The sequence below is a fragment of the Bombus impatiens genome, unplaced genomic scaffold, assembly GCF_000188095.3.
Source record: "Bombus impatiens unplaced genomic scaffold, BIMP_2.2 scf_0548, whole genome shotgun sequence".
NCBI classification, from domain to species: Eukaryota; Metazoa; Arthropoda; class Insecta; order Hymenoptera; family Apidae; genus Bombus; species Bombus impatiens.
Genome location: NT_176967.1, coordinates 2,126,060 through 2,151,565, shown reverse-complemented (window position 1 = coordinate 2,151,565; position 25,506 = coordinate 2,126,060). Strand labels below are relative to the sequence as shown.

Below are 25,506 nucleotides of genomic sequence, written 5' to 3'. Positions count from 1 at the left end.
CGAATCCCTTCTCGCCGAAGTTCTTGCGGAACATAAGATTCATGACTGACAAATGTGTGAAACAGACAGGTACAATGTGACAAAGACAAGTAACGAACAGGGAGGAACGTCTGGTTCTCGCGTGTTTCCCGCTACTTTGTTTTATTCTCTTTTCTCTACTTTGGTTTTAATTCTCTTATTCTTATCTGTTTTCTGTTCACCGTAGCACGTGGTGGCCGAGCGATGTAATCGTTTCGAGATGTTTTCAAGTCCAAGGAGTAGTTGGTTTTTTGGAGCTTTACAGCGTATGGAAAGCAGCGCCGGTGGTGGTGGTGACGGTGTTCGACGATCACGAAAGCGTTCCTAGGCAGCTTCCCTACGTTTAACCGTGTTTCTTCTCTCAGTACCCCGTACGCGATTCCGGTTTCTTCCGTCTTTACTTTCCGACGTGTTTCTTTTTTTTTTTTATTCGTTCACTTTTCACGAGAGAATGAAACGAGTCCAGACCCGCACGTTCTCGTCGATATTCTTTCGATAAGCCAAAGAACCGTCGACGTCGAGCTTCGGTCGCGAGAACAACGATCGATCTGAACGATTACACTTGTTCGTTGAACCTTCGATTTCGAAAACTTGCCGCGAGGAAACCCGATTAATTAGGAAAGGACCGAATTTTGAAGGAACTCGACGCATCCTGATACGTTCGAGTCATTTCGTTTGTTAAGAGGAATAGATTCGCTTTGCCGTCGCTTTCGTCGTTCTCCCAGCGAACTTCGAAAACGAGGATTTCTCGTGTCTAACCAATCGTCGGCAGAGCGTAAACTTTTATTCGTGCTACTTTACTCGTCCTTCGGAATTACCCACTAGCGTCATGCACAGCTTTTCTTCTACTTTTCTTTCGGCACGGTAGCCACGCGACAACTTCGTCTCGAGTTCGGTCGCTGAAAGAAACGCGATTACATCGACTGTTCGTACGCGCCACGAATCTCGTTTAATCGAAAACCCTACCGCCTTGCTTGGCGTGCTCCAAGATAACTAATTTCCCGATCTCTTTCTCCGTCCAGTTGGCGAGTTACCATCGTACGTCCACCTGAACCTAGCATTTCCCGCCCTCGTCCGAGTATCGTCCGATCATAAGCGAAAAAAGCGCAAGATCATGCGGAATGAGATCACGAGAAGAACGCAACGATTTACAAAGTTGGTCGAGCCAACCTGTGCCGCGAAGACGATCTAACCACGCTCGATTTAGCTCACCAACAAACCTCAAGGTCTAGAATTATAATTACACCTCGGCAATAACGGTATCGCGTGTCACGCGAGAATCGCGGATCCTCGTTTGCGTTCTAATAAAGACACGTTACCCATGTTGGATCCAACGGCGACCCTTCGATCCTCGTTTGCCTGTCGAAACTCGTCGGAAACTCGCGCGATCCGTCTCACGCGTCATTCGACCAGCACCGAATCGTTCACGACTCGCGCGAAATTTCCAATATCGCGAGACGACGATTTCCAAGCGAATCGAGAGACCGTGGTTGGATTTCCTGATACGAACACTACGTCGCGACACGTCGTGACCCGTGACGTCGAGGTACAGGCAACGCGGACGTGCCCTCCATGCTAGGGGAGGACTGTTTGGCCGACCCTGCGACGCTGACTTTAATACTCGAGCCTTTCGATTGATCTGCCGCAGCCGCGAGGAAGACTGTCTTGTCACGATAGCGTTCTCTGTTTACGGCGCAGTCGGTGAAACGGGAAACGACAGAGGCGTTCGAGAGCTCGATACCTGCGACTCGACCTGCAACGTCGATCGTAGTTGCGCGAACCTGGCTCCTACAATATTTGTTAACAGGTTCGATCCGTTGCAGCTGTTTGAATAATTTTCGTCGATCGTGTAAGACCGATTTGTTCGAAACGAGGATACTGGGGATAAGAAATTGACAAACTTTAGTCGAAGATACCGTTTCATGTTTCCTGAAAACTGTGCCAGATAGGGACGAGGTCGTTGTGGAAGATTCAAAGTTTATTATTCGAGTTTAAACGTTGAATCCTCCGTAAGCAGAATTCTTTTCGCTCGCGAGACAACATTTTTTACTTTGCCTCCGAATATGCTAATCGTAACAGATAAACGTTATTCAGTTTTTGCGATAATGCACGTAGTTCGGGTTGCGCTCAGCCAACTACGCGTTTAAACGCTGTCGTACTTCGTACCGTCTTACAAACTGCGCGCGACTGCTGTCATTGCGAATAGGTTAAAGGATATACGGCGAACAATTATCCGTGCAGCAATTTCTATTTTTTAATCGAAACATTTAGCTCCTTAAGAAGCAGCATTCGTCCGCTTCCCTTTGACTTTCTAAAAACGATGTCACAGTCTCCCTAGCGAATGTTTCGTCGCGCGAAGAAGAGAATCGAGTCCTTTTCTTCGCGAAACGCGTATTCCTTGTGCTCCATCGGACAAAATACCTTTGACATTGCGAGCTAGTTACCTTTTGCGCATACAAAAGAGAAGCATTGAAACGCGCGATTACGCTCGATCTTACAATTCCGTTCAACCGGGGCAGAAGTAACGAACATCGCGAACGAAGGATCTTCTTCTTCCTAGAACTTGGCGCGGTGTTTTACGAACTGGTCTGCGGTCGATGGGTAACAGTTCGGTACGTCGCGTTACAACGTTAGGTTGGAGAAAGTCGCGAGGCAAAACGAACCGTGTTTTTTCGTGCAAGTCGAGAGTTAAGAAGGGGCCGCGTCTTAATTCGAGGTTGTTCGAGCTCGACGCTTCGCTGTGAGTAAAAAGGTACACGACTGTACGATCGCGATCGTAACGAAGAGCCACCTTCGGTTGCTTTCGTTTGTCTGTCAAAGAAAGACACCGTGCGCATACACGCCGGCCTTCTCAACATGGAAAGCGAACAGCAAGCAACAATTATCGGTTATCGGCTACGAAGAACGATCGTTAAGACGTTCAGTGCCGTCATACATGGTCCACGTTGAACCTTCCAACAACTACGCATTCAAATAACGAACAGGATGAGTGACCAGGACCAGCTTACTGGCATTAATCTTACTACTATGATTTGCTTCTACGTCTACTCAAAAATACAGAGCGAAGCGTGTAAAAACAGTGAACCAGAAGGATAAGATTCCTGGCAATCGGTACTTTGTTAATATATCGTGGTAAACACGAAACAAGAATAGTCGAGTCGATGATCGTGAAACTCGACGATCAAAGTACATATAGTTATATACTAGGATTTCGAGGTAAAGTAGGAACGGAGGCGTCGAATGGCTGTCCAGGTGTACACGGGTCTACTTCACTGCGGTCTACAGGGATTGGAACACAGCGGAACAGATGCACGAGCACATTTACGAGCCTAGAGTGGCACCGTTAATCGTTCGTTCGACCATAATAATTCCACGCCACAATTCACAAAACATGACGAGATACTTGGTTGGTGAACTTGTCCTCGCGAGGTAGTACCTGCTGATTAGTCCGCTGCGTGGTTGACGGACAGGCGACGCACAGGTAAACCGAGTTGCGGAGTTACAAATCAAACGGAGAAGTCACACAGAGAGTCGCGATCGCGAGACACACGTGTGTCGGCTATGCGCTAGATCGATGCGGTATTGAAATATTCAGGGGTGGACGGGTGTGGTGGTGGTGTGTGTGTGTGTGTGTCGCGCAGCGTCAAGGTCTTTTGTCAGCCAACGCTCGTTATCTCCGACCCTGGTCACCGTGATTCTTCCTCGTCGTGCACGTACGTACACCGTGTTGCCTCGGCCTGTGTTTCCGTCGAAGCTCGATCGCGGATAGGATCGATCGATTTGACGCGCGACCCACGTGTCCTCGTCGATTAACTTGCCGGAGAGCGAGGGTAGCTTCGCCACGCGACCGACAGCCTCGCACTGAGCGTGCACGAGGCGTCGCGACGCTGACCAGGCCCGATGACGTTGCGTTGCCTGCCCGCTCCACCGACTTCTCTTTTGCGCCGCTTTCGTTAGACGATGCTCGAGGAAATGCACCGAAATTTTCGATCAGCGTTGGGTGCTCCGATCGGTTTCGAAGCCTTTGTGGAATACTACAAGTTGGATCGTGTCTTATTTCTTGAAAAATACTGCGCGTTGCCTATAAGACGATATAAGTCGATAGCGTTTGTTGCCATAGTTGACGCGTCGTTGACTGCGTGAACCTGGTCCGCCTACATCCTGGCTACTACGCGTTCTTCGCAAGCGACGTGGGAAAATTAAATTCGAACACTTGCGACGCGTTAATATTATCGATCCTTCTAGCGATAATCGCGCGTATAAAGTTATTCTCATGGGTTTTGAAACGTCTGTGAATATCGAGATTACGTTCCTTGCGAGGTATCGCAGCTCGAACCGCTTTCGGTTGGCACTGGTTCTCGAGCACGAGGCGTCGCGACACACGCCAGGACTGCGAATAACCGAGGTTCTTGACGCGCCTGAGCAACGTTGCGAGCTCGTTGCGCGAATGCTTCTACGGCTCTTTTTCTCGATGGCAAAATGGGTGCGGGTTTTTATCGAAAACTCGAATGCAGGCGAATCTTGAGAAAAATCTATAATACGCACCAAGGAGAATTCTTTTCGCTATTTTATCCTTTTATAAAAAGGACGTGGAAAGTTTAGGCATGAAACAAAACGATTCTTTTGGACCTCTGCCACTTCGAAAAATTAACTAACCCCGTTACGCGAATATTATTAGAATCTACTTAGCGTCATCGGCGAAAAAGTCGAGGGATTTCGTCGAAGGTTTCTTTGTTACAAACTGCTAACTGCGAGAACTAACACGATCACGCGAAATGCTAATAATTTCTTTACATCAACGAACATGGCGAACTTTCTAACATTCGCGACTTCTCCTGAGACGCGATACCAATTTTAACCACGGAAAATGGTACGTGACATGGTTTCATTGAGAATGTAAAATGTGCTCTCGGTACTCAACGTTTTTGATATCTGGTATATGCTCGAAATGCGCGATAATCGTTGGAAGAACGTGGCGATCGTAAACATCGAAATTTGTTTCAGGCGACAAACGGTGTCTCGTTGGAGCAAAACGACGTGAGAAATAACTGTTATTGCGGAGCTGCTGTGTCTCCGGCTGTACAAGGAGGAAGGAAAGAGAAAATAGCCGATACGTGTATCGAAGAAAAATGTTTATCGAAGTTATAACAGGAATTCTGCTCGCTTATGAGAGAAACTACGTTGACTCGAGAGAAACGTGGGTACGGAATTAAAAGATCAACAAGTGTTCCATATAAATTTAGTTGCGCGGAGAACGATATGCAATAACAAAAAGATAAAAAAATTGGCAGCTTAAAACACGACCAATTTTCCAACTCCAAACCTGCGATATTCTCTCTGCGATTTCGATCCGTTCTGGTTAACGTACAAATTTCACGAATACGCGAAGCTGCGTTAGAAGTAATCGAACTACCGACGAAACTGGTTCCCTTTCGCGAGATTTACGATGTCAGAACGTCGCTATAATTCAGAATACCAAGCGTGACTGCACCAGTCTGAATAAAAGAGCGGGATTTCGATAGCGACGAAAATCGCGGCCGTCGCATTTTTGGCAACAGTTCTTTCATCCGTCTTGGAATCTCCATTTACGAGTCAGTGAACACGACGAAAACGACGTATACTGGTCAAATTTGTAATCGCTTCTTACTCGAACTTAAACCGAATTAAACCGAAATTATCTTTCTGATTAATAGCATGGTTTTTATAGAAATTTACGAACTCCTTTCCAAATTGGCAACACTTTATGCGGTGATAGAGAATCGCCATCAGATTTATCGGTATTTGAAGAACTGGCCACGGATTATACCGACCATTATATCCTCGTTACCTAATTTCCAACGCGACCCACCCTCAGGGAACAGTTTTACTATGGAAGATCGAATGGTTGATAGTAACTGATCGTCGATTACGAAGGCGTTTCCGTGAAACGGATTTTGTGTGTACAGAGAAGAGAACCGCTCGATCGAACCTGTGGACCTGGGTCCGAAGTCGGGCTTTCGATTTGCCGGATGTCTGCCTCGCCATCGCCTTCGACTTATGCGGATTGTCGACAGACCTTCCTTTCGTCAAGATTATGGCTTTCAAAGGAAACAAACTATTTTGTGTTTTTGCGTTGTACGTTCTAAGATTCCGGACGATGTTCGAAGGATTTCCAGCGAAGCTTGAATCGACGATAAGGAGTCGATAATTTATAAAAGGGATCCTTTTTCTTGCAAATAAACCTTAAGGCAAAACGAGAGTGGAATAAACGAAAACAATGTTCGAGGGAAAAGACGAGAAATTTCATAGACGTTGCGGTTTGATTATCCTATTCACGAACGATGGAGCGTTACTTTTCTTGAGGAAGAAATGCCGGGCTGCGCTACTGGTTCGACTACTGGCGTATTCTACTGCGAGGCACTAACGAACAACGCCCTTATTTGTAATTAACAGGACAGCCTTGGACGCATTTCGTGTTTCTTGCAACTCTCTCGATCACCCGCCACGTTTTATTCTCACGATCGTTCGTTTGCCTTTCCACCACATTTCCTATGAAACAATTTCCGCCAATTATTCTCTGTACGATTTTTCTACTAATTAAAGGAAATACGGAAACGAAACGAAAGATGACACGGATAGTCGATGACGGGAAAAAGCAAAAGATCAATCAGATAGATATTATTTACATCGTGTGATCGGCAAAGCTTATTCTTGGCATTCGTTGCGAGACTAACGTAAACGCATTAACACCGCGTTGGCGGTAAGACAAAAACTATGAATACTTCAAGGTGGCTAATTTAGGGGAACCGGCGTACTGTGCGCAAGAGATTGGCAAACAGAGAATCGGTGGAATCAGCCGTCGATCGTGCAATGTCACGGCGATCGATCCTCAACTTTGATATCTAAACGATTTCGTTAATCTTTGTAATGCTGCATATTTTTCAACGATCGCGACTCTTTCGCACAGATCCGATCGTATTCGAGAAATCGAAAGAAGGAGTGTCTTCTTGACCCGTCTACACCCTCTGCTCGAGACATATATCTCAGATGGTAATAAAGTTTCTTTCCTCACGACCATCCTTGCGAGCATTCGTCGTTGTTAGCAGGAAATAGCTTCGCAGCTAATAACATCTGTAGCGTTTAAACGACCATTGGAAGAAAGATTCTTCGTCGTTAGCGTGTTCTTCTATTCAAAATCGATCCCTACGAGGGTTCGCGAGTGCGTTTCTCGGTGGAATATTAGCCCGACGGAAACGCGGCACTAAGTGGCTCGACAGTGACGACTGCGAGGAGTTGGCAACTTCTCGTAACTTCGCGGCGCTCGACATTCTACTTAGGCGTTCGGGCGAAAGCAGAACGAGAGGAGCATTAAACTTGAACTTCGAGGTTCAACGTTTATCGTTTGCTAATTTTACCGCGTGAGGTCATTTCAACGATGTTAACGAACTTCTAATGCGATTTGTCGTATTTTTATGTCATTTCATTTCCGACAACTTTTAATTCATTCCTACGATTTCCGCCACTATCTGCTCTTATTGCTCTTTCGCAATCTTCCAAATGATCCACGTTTATCAAATTGCAGAGGCTGGTAATCATTTTTTGGAAATATTTCCGATCTTCCTGACTTTGTAATTGGAAGTGAAACACGAAACGGTCGAGTTATTTTTGCTCGGCGAATTATTCGATAGAAAATGTAAAGCTCCTCCTGTACGAGCAAAGGGCAGGCCATACGTGGTCATCGATAGTCACGAAACTGCCATGAAGTTCAAGTATTCATTGACTGCACACCCACTGTACAGAAAATTCAGCGTTTTGCGTGCGCGTTGCCGTGTGTTGGAAATACGCGTTCCACGAACGAGGCATAAAATGTTGTCGAACAGTTTGTTCGAACAAATTGCCCGACGAATTTCAAACGAGTTGGCGTTTACGAAAGCCACGTCTGCGCGTTAAACGGCACGAAAAAACGCTTTTTATAAACGGCACGAAAAAACGCTTTTTATAAACGACATCGAAAAAGTATTCCGGAACGTGATAACCGAGCAAAAACGAAAATGAGATGAAAAGTAGCGACGGAAGAACGTAGAAGGAACAGCGAGTGACGTTCGCTCTGTCAAGAAAAGATGAGCACGGGGACATTAAGTTTTTACGTCAGCACGGATCCAGTCAACTTCGGATAGAAAACGCGAAATAACGTTCGAAGGAGATTCTAAGACGATGTCGAATTATTTTACGATATCCTAGAAATATCCGATCGTAGGAAATATTTGTAAACGTGTGACGAGAGGTACGCGATCGATGGAACGTTGCTTAAAATTTTAAAAAGTCGTTAGACTGAATTCTTGAAGGAAAAGGCAAAGGGTTTTGTAGAAATACGCGTGAGAAATATTCGAGACTCTGTTTGTTGTGTATTGTAAAAGTATTTGAGATATTTCGACTGACTTTTTAATTCCATTTCGTAATCCGTAGGTCGTATTGGATGTTTCTACAAACCAATGTACTTAAAATTCTACTTCCAAAGCTCGTATCGTGGTTCTTCGAATGAAAAACTTCGAGCAGTAGCCTTTTTATATCGAGAATTTTGCCGAACTCTTAGAGCAAAAGTTGGAAGATATTTTGGTTATTAATCACGTTTCTTACACTCGTGCAACTATCAATCTTTCTTAGAAAAATCTACCAGTCACGAAGGACGTAAAATAGCGAAAAGATCATACATCAAATTTTGAGAATTTCTATCGAAAAAAAAAATGCAGAAGCAGGGAAACCACGTGGAAGAGCATTATCGACATTCGAAGTACAAATTAACGAGGAAACTTTGCGATAAAAGCGAAATATTCAAATATCACGAGCACGATTGATAAAAAACTTATACTTACAATACTACTTATAAAACTTATACTTTGAGCAGAATATAGTCACGCGTATCTCCAAATATTTCTATTAACGATCAATTAATTCCAAATCTCCAGATCCACGAATAACTTATTCATTTTTACGTGATCATTGGTTGACATTAGTCGCTTAACATCCATTTTATATTCGTTCTGTATATTCAACCGCACGTTGTAATACAACGTCCAACCAACGTCTAACTTGCTTTTTCTTCTCCTCAAATTTCTCCACGAAACACGAAACGCCTTCATCAAAGGAGCACCGTTCAAAAGGAAAAGTCGGACCAGCTCGTACGTAAAATTCGATTTGTTTTCGCGAAACCAACGAGTACAGTTGGACAGTACACGGTGCAATAGCAACGAATCGATACCGCAACAGTTCGCGAAACCAACTCCGATCGATTCCGCTCTGGTTCGCTCCCCTACGCTTCGAAACGCTCGAGGAGGTAAAATTGCAACGCAAATACCTCACCTGCGTACTTTATCCGCATTCCGATAGCGCGCGTTCGACCTTCGCCGTCGTCAAGTTCACGTCGCGTTGCTTCCACGACCGCGTGCTATTTTCAGAGTCGAGTCCAACTCAATCGAGACGTACCCGCGCCACCTTTTGCAATTTTGCATCCAGCCCCGTCGTAGTTCCCATCGCGTCACGTGCAAGACAAACGATCAAATTGTTTGTCGAAGAACACCCCGCGCATCTTCCAATCTATCTGTTTCCCGATTCGTTCGACCTGTCCTCGACTGTTTGTTCTTTCAAGCCTATTTTGTTCGTTGAACTTGCGGTTACATCGTTTTGTCTGATTTCCGTGCGATGAGAGTGACACGATGTTATGACAGATTCGTGTTTTCAACGTGTTTATTCTTACGAACTACTATATTAGTACAGGATATTTAATTTATTAGTGGAATATTTGATCGCACGTGGCGAGATCGTTAGGAAACCGTGAAAGAGTCGATGTTTGGAAAAAATTGCAATAGATCAAGGTAAAGAGATTATAAGGAAAAATATAAGGAATTCTTCTTTCGTTTAAAAGAAACTCGCTTCGAAGAACACGCCACGCATCTTCGAATCTATCTGTTTCCCGATTCGTTCGACCTGTCCTCGACTGTTTGTTCTTTCAAGCCTATCTTGTTCGTTGAACTTGCGGTTACATCGTTTTGTCTGATTCGTGTTTTCAACGTTTTTACTCTTACGAACTACTACTATTTAATTTATTAGTAGAATACTTGATCGCACGTGGCGAGATCGTTGCGGAAACCGTGAAAGAGTCGATGTTTGGAAAAAATTGCAATAGATCAAGGTAAAGAGATTATATGGAAAAATATAAGGAATTCTCCTTTCGTTTAAAGGAAACTCGTTTCGAAGAACGAGTAAAGTCGAGCTTCATCGTACGACAGCGCGTATGTATAATTGTACGCCATCTACACACGGTAAACACAATACGGTTCTGCTAGATAAACTTTCATCATAGCGAGGAACGTTCTCAATTTGTACCGTTGACAATGATTCCCGTCCGACGCACATAAAACGAGACACGAATCAGGCATTGTCTGAGACGCTCGATAAAAAGTCACGGTTATTGTTGAAAGAACGTACGTGGCAAATAACATGCCCGCAATAATTCACGATCTCTGGAAATTCAGGAATGTAGCACAAGCGCTTCCTCGTTATTGCTCTCGGCTGCAAATGATGAGATAAAATCGCGAGATTCTTCGGAACGAAACAAGGATTTACCTTTGGGAAAAGTTGCGTCTGCTCGTTGTTCTAAATGGCGATCTTGCAGGAATGAATCTCGGATGAAGCTCCGTACGATATCGGAATTTTGGAAAATTCCTAGTTTCAAGCGCGTAAGTTCGAATATTGCGAGGACGCAGCCAAGAATGCAACACGGGAACGTAAACTTGGTGGAAAGAGGAAAACCATCGCCGACTGTTTCGATACGGTCGTTTGCTCGGTTCAACAAGTAGTCATAAAACAGACGAGAGCTTAACAAGGCCGGTACTCGGAATTACGATCCTGCATTTATCGTTTGCCAGAAATTTGGAGACCAGATGGTTTCCGGTTTTCCACCAGCCATCCGAACTCCGTTATTCTTCTCTTCTAGCTATCCAATTGAAAAAATGAATGTTACCTAGATGAAATCAAGATCGAGTCTTCCAACCAAAGTACCTGAGCTTTTTATTCGGACCTTTTTAGACTATAAAATTTATCTTTGTAAAAAGGTTTTAAATGTTAAATGGAAATACGTCGATCCAAAATTTCATTCGCCTCTTTCCTTCGGTTACTTTCGAAACCTTCAAAATACCTAGCACTTCGCGTCGATCCAGAGCTTCGACACTTCAAAGGGCGCAAAGAATTATGGTTTTCGGTTGAATTTCTAATATATTCGATCGAGCGTGTCATTTTTTTTTCGCCAACGAACCGTGAAGTGTCTGTGCATTGCGCGCGAACGATGACAAGAGCCAAAGCCGTTAACCTCGATATCAATCAACTTCGCGTATCAGTCTGTTACGTTCACAATCGTATTTCACGTCGAGAGATATTGGGTGGCCATAATTTTGATCTATTTTACGCGATGACGCTGTGAAGTGAAAATTCGCGCAAAAGTCCACTGTAAATGAATAAATAATCCTCGATGATCTTGCCTTCGTTCGATCATTTATCAGCGCTGATCTAACGACTACGAGATTCATTAAACAGGTACGATCGAACGGATTAAGTGGAATAAATCGTCGTCACGTACTGGTTCCCATGACCAGAACCGTGACCAGTTCTTTTATCCTCGATCGCTTATTTAACCAGTGGAGGAAAATCGAGGGCCAATGTCGCGCGATATCCAGTACCATTTTTTCTCCCTTTCACCGTTCAGAAAACTACGCAGCACACGAGCTGCGTGCTCGAGGAGAAGACAAATAGCACCTGTTAAAAGGCGGACCAGATTTATCAATGCTTCTAAAGGTTGGCAGGATACAAATGAAAGAGATCTCTCGATAAATCGTGCAACGTTCAAAGTTAAGACATTCTACGTACGTGATTGAACCATCGTGCGCATGAAAATAAGCTTTTGATGGCACCTGTCGCAAGAGAAACATTTTTGGTATCTCCTATTTCAGAGACTAATTTTCGAGTTCCAAATTTCGAAATCCATCGCGTTTAAAAGACACGTGGTCACGCTGTTTTAACTATCGATTAATTATAATTATCACCTCGTTCCACTCGGATGGGTCGATATACTTTGTTTAGATCTAATCGGAATTGTACAACATAGCACGCAAGCTGTGAAATCTCGCATCGAAGCAATCCGTTCCCCGAAATAAAGCGTCTATCGAGTTCTGTCACGAAATCATGGCCGTCAGACGAGCGTTTCGACGCTCGTCCACGAACGAGTTAGACAATCGATTGCACACCTTGATGCGCCCGTGCAAATTTCTTTTTCTCCCTACTGTGTATACGAGGCAACGTGTAATCCTGGTCGCGATAACCTTGACTTCCTTACGCCCCGAGCTCGCACTTAGTCTTTAAAGCTAATTCGCAGTTCCTCCAGGGGTTGGCCTCGCGTTCCTACCACTGGAATTATTTACATTCCTGCATTCTTGCTATTTTCAGGGAAGAGATCGCAAGACGACGATTTTTCTATCGACTCGAATTACTCGACGCTGTTACGATTGCAACTTTTAATTAATAGGTGATCGATCTTGAGAACGCGCGACGAAGTTTTTCCGCTTTCAAGGATAGAATCGAGACGATTCATCTTTGTTTTTCAAATGTTCTTTTAACGCATTTTTTACTTTTCTGCAGCAAGATAAGGCGGTGTTGAGATTGAGGGAGGAAGATATTGGGACTGCTAATCGTGTACAAGTTTTTCGATTTTATCACGAAATCCTACCACTTAAAAACGAACCGCGCTGCCGTTCGATCATTATACCACAGTATACCATCTATCAGGAGACATTTCAGAGTTGCAAAATCCAATTTCCTGTGAAATTTACATGGGTGAGTCTACGCGTCGTAATACAAAGCCTTGTTGCTTACGAAACGCGAAGAGACAGATTTTCGTTTAACTTCGATCGACCTACCATTCGTGAAACAGTGACTCGTTAACGCTTTTCCGAGCGCGTAAGCACGACGTTCCACGTTCCGCTCTCGAAGAAGAAAAAATAAAGAAAACGCGTAACATTTACGCCGAGTGCACGCATGACAGATGTTCTAAATTGACTTTGCTGCGATTTGACTTTTGCAATTTGGAAAAACCAAATCTCGACACGCACCGCGATCGCAGAATGTCGAATTTCTCGGTTCGATTCCTCGCCACGCATCGCAACATGATTTACGATAATCTGGTTTATAACAAGCAAACGCGATTCAGCAAATTCTTTGATCCCAGTGTACATAGTTGCATGCACAATTAACCACGATCGATTACCGATATTTTAGTTTCTACTTTATACCTTTGCCTTGATATCGAATTATCGAAACAGTGGAAAAAGTGAGTCATTGAAGCGATTGCCGTTGTAAATAATTGTTCAGAAACACGCGAATCGCTGGTTGAACGAGCAACTCCGAACAATTGCATCGAGGCGTGGAGAACTTTACTTATCCTCGTTCGAGTTTGACGTTTGTTCGAGCTGCAACGCGGATTTGTTTAACTTGCGTCAAAACTAATTTCCACGATTAGTTCGCTTTACTTCGAACGTGTTTTCGCCAGAATTAACGCCTACGAAATGGCATCTTAAATACATTGTATAAAATATTACGAAACGAGAGTTTAGAACTGAATGTTCGAAAGCATTTGATCTTTCGTTCCAAGTTTACTCGATGGCAAATATTTGGACACAACGACGAGCCGCTTTTATAGTCGCTCTGTTCTCGGTTAAATAGTTTTATCTGCGTTCGATAGTTGAGCGAAGACAACCGGGCGCGGCGGGACGAATAGTTGGCAAACGCGATATCTAATGGACCCTGTTTCTGAACCGATAGTTTCCTTAATTAGACTATTCTCGGACTATATCTCCGATGTTCGTCGAGCCAACGACACACAGTGGCCTTCTATATCTGCCAAGTAAACTCGATGGCAATCTCACTGTAGCGCTTGTTCAAGTAACTTGCCTGACGATTAGCGTTACCCTCGATGCTGAAAGATGCTGGGCATTCGAATCTTTGATTCCATGCGTGGGGTAAATCTCGCGGCTTGACGATCGTAGAGTATAGAGTATATCGCTTCAAACTGAAAGCTCGCTATAATTTTTTCTAAACTATAAAGTTTATTACGAGAGCCTTGCCATTTGAATAAAACCGATCCTTAAATCACAAGCAATTAATAAAGTTTAAAAAGTACATACTTCGAGTGGCGATGGTTTTACAATTTTAAGCAACTTTAATTTATTTCATATTCATCAAACTTTCTATCTTTAAACGCTATTAAGAAGATCCCATTTAGATCAACTTCTCTCCGAATATGTACCTTACTTCGGACGCAGGAGTTAACTGTACTTCTAAAGTCTCGTAAAGGTCCAATCCCGCTACACTTAAACCCTGCTATAACCCTAAATCTACCTAGACTAACAGCTTTTCGATCCCCCTGTACGACATTCAAAGCAAAGTGATATATACTTACATGCTAAACATCTTTCTGCAGCGACAGGTAGGCAATTTCCATATCACACGGTGATACGAAGAATTAAGTAAACTGAACAGACTTAAATTCGCAGGTGCTCGGAATCGGGTTTTTGTTCGTGACGGTGTTAGTCACATCGTCTACGGGTGTGTCACGAGACGACGGAAATTGCAATTAATTCGGAAACACGTGGGCACGTGGCCTCGCTAACCACCGCGATGCATAATGAAACGGATGGTGAATGAAACATGAAGCGACGCGAATCGTTCCAAATCGCCAGCATCGCGAAATAGTAGGTTCCCTTCGGAGGGAAACTTATCGAGTAACAACTTGAAACTGCGCTACCTCTGCCCTAAGCTTCGATATTATTCAACTTTATCAACTTTGTACTCCAGATAGCACGTGGAAAATTCATGTCCTTCTAATATTTTCTAATATCACCTGCATTCTTCTAAACTATTGTTCGTGAGGAAGAAAGATTGCCTCGACTCCTATGTATAGCGAAGAGTTGATCGGTAGTATGCATCAGTCGAATAACGTTGATTCGAATATTCTTTAAAACTGAAGAAATACGTTTTGACCTAAGGATGACAAACGTTGATAATCAGTGATAATAGCATTATGATTCGTTGGATATCGGTTTGATAACTAAAAGCAAGGCGTACAAAATCGAATGTTCTGTGGAGCGAAGAGATCTGCCCGATTGAAACGAGACGGTGCGGTGGTCTCTTTGTGCGGCTGACCGCGCATCGATCAAACGTGTATCTTTGGATCTGGTTTAAGTTTATCTTGCCGATCCTGTATGCAGAGCATGTTGACTTAACAGGTACCCTGGAATAGGCAACAATGAAATCCATTATTCCATGTATATAACCAAATTCGATAAACTATAGGTAATCATTCTTGAGCATGACATATCGCTTGAAAACTATCTGGTTTAACCGACATTGAAAATTTACCAACCAAAGGGAAAGAGTAAAATATTTCGTGTCATTGATCAAAAGATTAACTATCTCGATTAACTGTCATTCAGCTACCCTGTGAGTATTGTTTTAATAACGCGTTGGTACTGGGAACACGTGAGTGGAATGTCATAAACGAGACGATAGGAAGATCTCGCCATCGCTTTTCCTACCCTATCTCTTAAGCTATGTTGTAAATTCGGCTTCGACACTAGGGGATCGTTCATCATACGTGGCGAACTTGGATACACTAGTTTCGACATAGAATGTCATCGCTGCTCTGTGGTCAGGTCGTGTCATTTATGTCCCGAGACTAAAGTTTCGGTCAAATTTGCAATTGGGCGGCGTGTTCATTGTCGCACGAGTCACGCTGATAGATCACGAGCACCCAGGGTTATTGTTCGTCGCTATAATTAATTTCCAGGCATAATTGACCGCATGCAAGTAGATTTAGCGCATGCAACAATTTTGTCTCTAAGCAGAAACATTTCAAGACAAAAAGAAAGAGTATCATGTTCATCGAAGGAGACTTTCTACTATAGATCTTTGAACAAATTGATTGTTCTTTTATAGTTTTCTTAAGAAACTTGATACGTAAGTCTACGATATAACAAGGTTAGTAAGAAAAGTTTGTTCGAAACGCGAGGAATTTATTGGCAATCAACTCCTCGGAGTTTGCTAACACGTTGCATCAGTTATTTTCGTATTTACGTAAATATGGATGCATCTGAGTTTATTTTAATCGAAATAAAGCCCATGCTGGTAATCGTGTGACAAGTACTCTTATACCGTACGGTCGGAAAATGAAAGAAAAACTGCAGTGAAAGATACGTGCAAGTGATTTCGCGGATTCGACGCACTTAGCTAGGAAACTTCGTAGTTTTGTTGTTCAAATGGCCATGTGTACGTACAAGGAGTTACATAAGAGCGCCTTAAAACGCAGTAAAATGATTTAATAAATATTGATGATGACAGTAATGTGCAAACTAATCGCTTAATTTATGCGTGATCGTAAATTGTTCTACCGACGCGGCTTAGCGACGAGTAAAATATCATTCTTGAACGAATAAATTTCGCGAACCTAGTCTACGGGATAATTCAAATGTTTTGAATATAAATTATTCAGTCGAGTGAAAGTTTTCTGCATTTCTGTCATAGTAAATACCGCTATGTTGCGATGAATAGCATTTCACGCTCCGCAAATCAGCTTACATGGAAAGTTGTATTGTTTAAACGTAAAATATAATTTTTAACACAACATTGACATAACTCTGTAACGATCTGCATAAGCGATAATGTTATGAGAATAGAAGAATACGTAATTATTAACAGCTTACTCAGTGACATACGGAAATGACATCTCATAAAGAATGCGAAAACTTTTTGCCTAATTCAATAAATTCTTCCTTCTTAACTTCGTTCCTCTTTTTCCATTCTTCCTTTTTTTCTTAGATCTTGTTCTTTTCCGCCTCCGCCTTTTCCGTTTCTTTTGCTCATCCCTTCGATACGAAAAATCCAACGATCATTTTCGCCGCAGCGAACGCGAAAGAAACGACGATCTATTTAAAAGTTGGAGAAGAAGCTTATTTATTAGTCAGCCTTTGTTAAACCGAACGACATTTAGATACAAAGTAACTGGAGGATCTCGCGGTAAGGCCACCAAGGCCGATGCTCGTTCCGATTCGACCGTCTGAAACTTTATTCGTTCGCTATAGAAATCCAATTTCCTTTATTACGAACTCCTGGCCGGCAACTTTCAGGAATCGACAGGGAAATCTCATAGAAACCGCGGTTTCTTACTCTGTTTGCATTCCAATGGCAAATAATAAGTAAGTGGAACAGCAGTCGTATGAAGCCTACGTAAACGATGATCCTTGTGCATTTCGCGACTTTCTATCGTATAACGCATCCTGGCTGCGCGATTTTCCCCTGTTCGAACAAACGAGAGCCCGAACAACTGCACCGGACATTGGTCATTTGAATTTCTCCACGAGAGAAATATAATATATTTAAACTACGAAGTTTCCTGATTAATTGTCCAAAACCATCCAAAGAAAATGAATGTATGCTTTCTAGCACGTCGACTGCCATAATGGTTTAAATCCTCTAGAATTATTACGCAATTGAACGGTATAGGTAATATCGTTATGTTATTAAACGGAAAGCATTGGAAACAAAAGAAATGGTTAACTTACCGGTGTCATAGAGCGGACAGGGCATGTAGGCATACCGCTGTTCCGGATGTACTACAGACTTGTTCCTCTGTCCGCTGGTCATGGTCGCGAATTTGGTCACGTATTGCAGGAACTTGTCATAGAAAAGGAGGAAGGTTGTTCGAATTATCGTTAAGACGGTATGGTAGTCCTTGGTTCACCGGATCCGGCCCGATCGGGGGGAAGTAATATAAGAAAAGGGCAGGAAGATTATTCCAAGATGGCCATAGGTAACTGCATCCTGCGATAGTCGAGCGTGCCGTGACGCATGGGTTCCCGGGCCTCTTCGCAAATTAACCAATTAAGATGGCCGTGTTGTTTCCGTGCCAATTAGGCACCGCTCCTGATGACCATGTATGCGCGCGTCTATGTGAGGACGTCGTCACTTAATTAACACCGAAATAACTGACTTCTTCTCTTTGTGGACTTGGTTTTCCTTTTGGCTGCACCGCGGCTTCACCTTCGCAAGAGACATACAGGTAAGGAATGGTACTTAACGTTTCCCGATCATTTATTTCTAGTCACGCGAATGTCGCGATTCTGTTCACTTCGAAAGCGCGGGAAAATGGCGTGTCTCATCGATCGTTACATCGATAATGTAATACGTTTCGTGGTAAAGTTAAAATGGAAACACATGATTTGTCCACATATTGTGAGTAGAAAAGATATTATTACGGTCACGAAATCGATCACACGTTAAAGCTTACATGCTTCGAGAACTCCAACAGTGATTTGATATGCCTAGAGAAAGATAAGAAGTTCGGGACCTCTGTAACATACAATTTGGAAAGAGAATTCTAAAAGTACACAGTTTGCTACTTTCACACCAGACACGTATACATATCAGAAAGAAATTTGACGATTAATTCACAAGTGACTTTTCTAGTTTCAAGCTCCGAATGTGTCAATCGGTGTCGTCGATTAATGCCGTAATTTAAGATTTCACTATATATTTTCCGCCGTATATACATAACATTCGTCGCCATAACGTATCTAAATCCTTACACGAGTGATACTTGTGTTTCTTCATTTCGTTCGGTACCGCCAAGATCAGTGACAGCCTCCGACCACTGAGTTTGTTAATAGATTACAAACCTATTAGCGGGTCTAAAGTTTCCCCACACCACGCCCCCTTTCCTGTTTTCGTGAATTCTGAACTTCTTTCAATATACTAAAAGGGGGCGCCACCAGTTTAATATTGACATAAATAGCTAAAGATCGTTGATCAAGTGCATCACACGTTTCGCGGGAAATAAGGTACGTGCCTTACGTGTTAAACGTTTGCGTTTTCGTGTTAGATTCGTCGCGAAAGATACGAAACTAAGCGAATTATCACCAAGATTTATGTCCTTATCTATAGCGGTATATTTTTAATATGTAAATAACCGGGGATAATCGCCGGGTAATTCGCGGAGTGGTAAAAGATGCACGGTCATCGAGAAAATCGTCGCATCAACGCTGTTATCGAAAACGGAAGTATTGGAGCATCGCGATAAATTACCGGTGTTGTTTTTTATGCTGCCACGGTATACGTGATCGGTACTTAAATCGAGTGCCTCTTCGTAGCAATACGCTCAAGCCGACTCGGTGACTTTATCGACATTTATACGTGAAAATCACGGAAGAAATTGATGTAATCGCGAGATCGTGATAACTTTGCCGAGCGTTCTTCGTTCGACATCTCGTTATACCGCCATAACGAACCCAGCTGCGATATCGCCAACCAACGATGGAATTAAAGATATTAAAATCAATAACAAATACCTGATTCTCTAAAGATTTGGAAGAATTAACCCATTATCCGAGGGCTCTTGGGACACGCTTGGGTGAACATTAATGCTGCATTTTACTTTCTACGAACTCGCAAACTGCACAATGGTCTCGTCGGTTAACACACCAGGTATGAATGATGAGTTTAAAGTGACAAACGATGCTGCGTTCTTTGTTTAGATCCTCTCGCTTCGCCATTTATTTGTTTGAATAAAGTTTGAAATAAAAAATTCGCGGATGCGATGCGAACATTAAAGAACGGATATGAATTTCGCAGGAAATTCTGGCTTCTGACGCGTGGTTAATTATTTTCTAATTTAGAAGCGTTTATGGCGACATAAATAAAGCTGTAACGCGCACGCGTTAGTCGACTACGACAATATGACTGAACATGTAATTTACGAGATTGGTCACTGACTTCGACTGTAACAAATCGTTATCGCTGAAACACGTATTATGCGGTATTACGGGGTTTCTTACGTGACCAATCGAATTATGCAAGACGAATGAAACAATTTCTTGAAATGTAGCAAACGGGTCATTAGATACGAAACATCTCGTATAATTTGTAGAAGAGATATAACGAGATCGTGAATTAGAACATTAATTGGCGACATACTCGAAGTCGTATGCATTTTAATGGCTTCCGGGCCATTTATTAATTTATATATACAACTTCTTTACAAAATTGCAGATTATGTTCTTGCAAAGTCCGTTCCTAGTTTATATACAGCACATCGGTGTTTGGCATACTGTCCGCCATACTTGTGTCTAAAATTACTGTTTTGACTCTTAAAGCGTAAACTTTAACACCTGACTGACTTTACAAGCCTAATATACTTAGTTCACTCACAGTACATTCACCATGGCATACATATACTACAACGTAAAATCGATAAATGTTAATTTTTCACGCGATATTAAATGAAGTCGTCCGCAAGGAAAAAAAATAACAAAGAGTTGGAGGAGAAACGCTAAACCACGAAGCTTTGTACGGCTTAAAAACCATTCACCAATCGCGAGCGGGAATTTTAATTTGGTTAATGCTGGCGGAAAGGAAAGAGGTTAGGAACACTGGGCCGGTTATTGTCGAATGGCCGTTGAAAGGCTTATAATTGGATTCTTTTGTGAGAAGGAAATCAAGCCTAACGCGATTTAGTTTCATTCAGATCCGATGTCGGTCGATTAACCTCCATTGAATCGCGCACCTTCTAGATGGCGATAGCCATTAACTTCGATATTTATCGTTGCTACACAAACAAATATGGATCGTCCGGCTCGATTTTGCTTCAGTTGCTGGAAAACTGAACACGAGGAAACGTTTCTCGCTGTGCTGGCCGTGAAACGCGATAAACATTCGACTCTTTGGCTTGTTCCATTCTCGTATTTCACGGGAAATGAAATTTGTGCGTCGCGGCTACGACGCGTTACATGACAAAAGGATCCTTCGAAATTTTTTCGTGTAAATTATTTGACCTTTCGATCTATAATATTTAATCTTAGCTTACGCGTTATTTATATGATAAATATAAAAAATGAGCGTTCGAATAGGTCAATGTCGTATACATAGTGATAACTCGTGCGATCCATGAAAGTATTAGAAAATTTTGACCGTTGACTGATGACAGAAAAGTTTGTTTTTTTTTTTTCTGGTAAAGAGAATTCTTTAACACCAACAAACATCGTTTAAAATCTGTATCGTTCGAAACAAATACGTTCAGGATTCAAAATGGCTGTAGAATCAAGTAGCCAGGTGCTTGTTACGATTTAGGATTCGCGGCACGTGGACCGGGATTGCTGATTTTCAATCGGAGTGCACGCAAGCGAATTTCGATCGCGTCTGATCAGAATACGAAGAATGCCAAGCGAACCGATGACGCGTGTTTGCAACGTGTCAAAGAGTTACGGAAGGGTCTGCTTCCGGTCCTCTTAAAAGCCCTCATTTTTAGACCGAATCGTGTGATACATGGCGCGTCTCTAAAAAGGTATAAAAGAAATGGGAAAAGGAATTTCATTGCAAGGAAGAAAATTCGAGAGAAATGTTTTCTCTCGACGCGATACAGCTTCTTTTTCTTTCTTTTTTTTCTCTTTTCGTGTTTTGGGCGTTGCGGTGGAAAGGTTGAAGAGAGTGGAGCTTAATAAGCTGAGAAGCTTCTCCTCTCGACTTGTTGAGAATAGCGTAAACTAGGTCTGCTTATTTGACTGCTTTGAGGCAATAGCGTGTTCAAGTTGAAAAATTAGTTGGTACCTCAAGAAGAGAAAAGAAAGAAAATATTTTGCCCATTGCTCCATCCACTGGTCGAGAGTACTACAAACGGCAACAAACAAATATTTTATCTACATTTCAATTTTTCGAACGTGCTGCTTCGAACACGAACATCCAACGTTTCGTTCCAATCGTATAATTTACGCGAAACTTGAACATCATTGTTTGAAAAAAAAAGAGAAAAGAGAGGCAAATTAAGCGAATCGCTATCGTAGCGATCTACAAACTCTTCAGGAATACCAATATTTTCACACAAGCTACAAATATCGTTCCGTTGTTCAAACACGAAACATGTGATCGTATTAGATAAACGACCAATAACAGTACACTTTCGAACCCTTTCCACCCTTCCCAGTGAGAGCACCCCTTCTACCTTTCACGTCAACACCACGTGGATTCCGGTTGCTGGCTTCTACGCTGGTTCTCGCCACTCGCTGTCCAACCGGCCGATAGAATCTCCTCTTATGCCCGACTCTTCTTAGATCCTGCCGTGATCTATGTAGGTGGTGTTTGCAAGGATGCCGGCTGTCGAGTCGCGCGCGTTCCTACCAGCCGAATGGACAATTTGATCGTCACACAGCCGTCGTGCGAACGAGCCACGAGGCGAACTGCACGGTTCACGGGCCGACACTCGACTGGACCGCGGTGGTTTGAGTCGGGGGGTGAAATGGAGAAAGGCAGAAACAGCGAGGCAGAAAGAGAGGAGGATCGCAAGGGATGAAGGAGAGAGCGTAATGCCGGGCGCGTGGAAATAGAAGACACGTTAAACGCGGAAGAGGAGGATCAGAGTGGAGAAGGGAAAGGACGGAACGAAAGTTAACCGGGTGGAAGAGAGAGAGAGAGAGAGAGACGAAGGAATGATAGAGGGAAAGAAGGAAGAGGGTGAACGACGAGACGAAGGAGTAGGAAGGGGATACGAAGAAAGAAAACTAGATAGAGAAAGGGCTGGAGAAGGACAGAGAGGATAGAGAGGGAGGATGCTGCGGATGCGGAGCAGAAACTCAGTCCGTCTCCGTCTGGCTTCGCCGCAGCGCGTCGCGGCGCATTTCATCCCCCTTTCGAGCCCCGAGCAACCCACCACCCTCGTCGCCGGTCCCTTCGCCCCTCTCGCGCCACCACGAAACCCCCTACACTAACCCCCGGTTCCATGTCGCAATGTATCTGCAGTCGGAAGCAGAGACCCCGCTATGCCTTCGAGACACCACCGTGAAAAGCCGGTCCTCGTTTCTTCACGGTTAATACCCTACCTTTCTCGCGTTCACCAACCACCATCGTCTTTTCTCTTCTCTCCTTCTTCCGGCCCTCGTGCTACCTCGCTTTCTGTCCTTCCCTCACGGGAGACGAGAACTCGCTCTGCTGTCTCTTTTTTTGCCGATCCACCCCCAAGAGCCGTTACTCCGTCTCCCCTTGTGAAGAGGATAGAAACGCGCGAGGACAAGTCTATAGGAGAAACAGGACCGTCTCGATGGACGGAAAGGAGTACTCGAGGGACGGTTTAAAGAGCGGTTTACTCTGTCTTAAGGGGGAAGGTAATTGCTGCACGTTGAAGAAGGGGCTGTTGTTGCGTCGAGGATACTATTCCACAGATTCGACGACGCGGGGATACTTGACAAAGAAATCGGTCATTTCGGAATATCGATGATTCCTTTGACAGACTGGTCTTCGAGTATTCCATTGGTAATTCGATCTCCGAATCGTCCAAAGAATATCAATAAACAGATGGCGGGTTTAAATCAACGTCCGCTGTAGGAGAGTATTACAAAAATATCCAATCAATACCGCCCCCGGATAAAACACAACCACGTGCTTCCGTTCCTGCCAAAAGACAAATCATAAGTCGCGCTGTATCCTCGATCTTTGTCGATCCATATCTCTCGACGGAAAGTTATCAAGGGGCGAATATCGAGGCAAAACATCGTATCTACGGCGAGAGCCGATTTTAAACCGCTCTACTCGACGCTTGAAAAAGAGGGCTAGCCCGAAGGCAGAAGAATTCTTAATCGACTTCCGTTCTGGATCGTTGCTTTCCCCTGGCGTTCGACGAACAGAAAAAATCAGTTCGATCGATCTTATCCAGGCTGCTTGTACAACCAACGGGAAACGCGTATAAAAAATGTAAGCTCCGGATGATTAACCGGTCTTATTTGAAAAGTAACGCGAAACGTGTACGCGGCGATAGTAAGCGGATAACCAGAAACGACATTGTAACCCCAGTAAACGGAAACGGAATTACTAGGATTCGAAGGAAATGCGCGCGGATCTCGCGGTTTGGCGGCTGTGCCGCATTTTTTTCAATCATCCGTTCGGAGTGGAGTGTGGCAATAGCCAGTTCGAAAAAGAGCAATTCGGACGGACGCGAGCAGAGCCCTCCGAACGTAAAAGCGAATTGCCAGCCTTTTCCGCTATTTATGAGTTCGCTCACTGGCTGGCCTACTGGTCGAAGTCGAGGCGGGAAGACGAGCACAACGAGTTTTTTCCACGCGCGGCCGTGCCCGGGCATAAATTATTGCCGTTCGTTAAACACGTTCCTCCTCTCCTCGTCGCGCGACCTTCTTCTTTGAACTTATACCTCGGCAGAAGCTTTGACCACGACTGCTGCGACATGGTGACCAAATTTCTAGACGAGAATCGTAAAGTTCGCTTTGGAAAAAAATCTGGAACGAACGGGTGGAAGCTCGGGGAGTAATTTAATGGCCGATAAGAATTATCGGAGAAACGACGAACATGCGATTTTCAATCTGGCCGATTCGTTAGAAGATTAGGAAATTCTCTGGTTGGTTTGACTAGCGAGAATTATCTGTTTCTCCGGCAGATAGCTTGGGCGCGTTATTTCGTATCACTGCCGCTTCGTTACGGATTCCAATACGCACTGACGAGGATAATATCGATCTCGTGCACGCGAAACTCTGCTCTGCCTTATAACGTGATAGTACTTCGACGTGTTCCAGGTACATACGTATCTGCTAAAAAAACATTTTTTAGAAACGAAGAAAATACGGGGCAGAAGAGAAGAAAGAGATTGAAGATTAAAAGATACCATTAAGGAAAGAGTCCTGTTCTCCGATGATCTTTAACGCTTCTCGTAGACGACGAAAAAGATTACCTGCCCCCTTGAAACAGTTCGTCGTCTTTCGGTCTGGATCGTAAAACCGAAGAACTCACGGAGAAGACAACGTCGTCGAGAATCCTCGCCCTTGTTAAAACGAGATAGCACGCACGGCCGAAGGAAGAGAGAATTCCAGGTTGCGTTAACGAATGGCTTCGCAAAACATATGGATCGAGCGCAATAAAGGTAACATGAAAAGTGATAAATTGTATGCCGGATTTGCAGCTCGTAATTGGCAATAAAGAACGGGAAAACCACGCATACGATCAAATACAACAAACGTTTCAACGATCGTACGTATACACGCTGATAAATAATTTATAACATTTACGAGCGATGTTGCGTCGTACGTTGGAGACAGTAGGAGTGGCAGAACAGAAGGAACGTACAAGGCAGGGCGAACCGCATGGAAAATTCAAGTTTCAGGCGTTCCTCGTCTTTTATCTCTTTCCTTTTCGTAGTCTTCATATTTAATTACACGTTTACACATTTGTGTAACAATGTCGTTTCGCTGTTAATCAGCAAGTATGCGACGCGTATCACGCGGCGACCATCCTCGTGACACGCGATCAAGTATATGTCTGAAAACGAGTTCGTACAATCTATTTCCACGAGACTCGATTACCTATCGAAACAAACGTTACGCCGTCTAATGGAATATCACATTTGGCACGTGTCGCTCTTTGATG

The 25,506-nt window shown here is 43.5% G+C and overlaps 1 long non-coding RNA gene across 1 annotated transcript; it reads right to left on the bottom strand.

Annotated features, from left to right (window-relative positions):
- Positions 1-188: 188 nt before the first annotated feature.
- On the bottom strand, positions 189-23,801 carry LOC112213239. The gene is made up of 3 exons (XR_004462120.1): positions 22,085-23,801; positions 17,658-18,135; positions 189-4,099 (listed from the first exon to the last, which is right to left on the bottom strand). It is a non-coding gene; the product is annotated as an uncharacterized LOC112213239 (long non-coding RNA).
- Between the last annotated feature and the right edge of the window lie 1,705 nt (positions 23,802-25,506).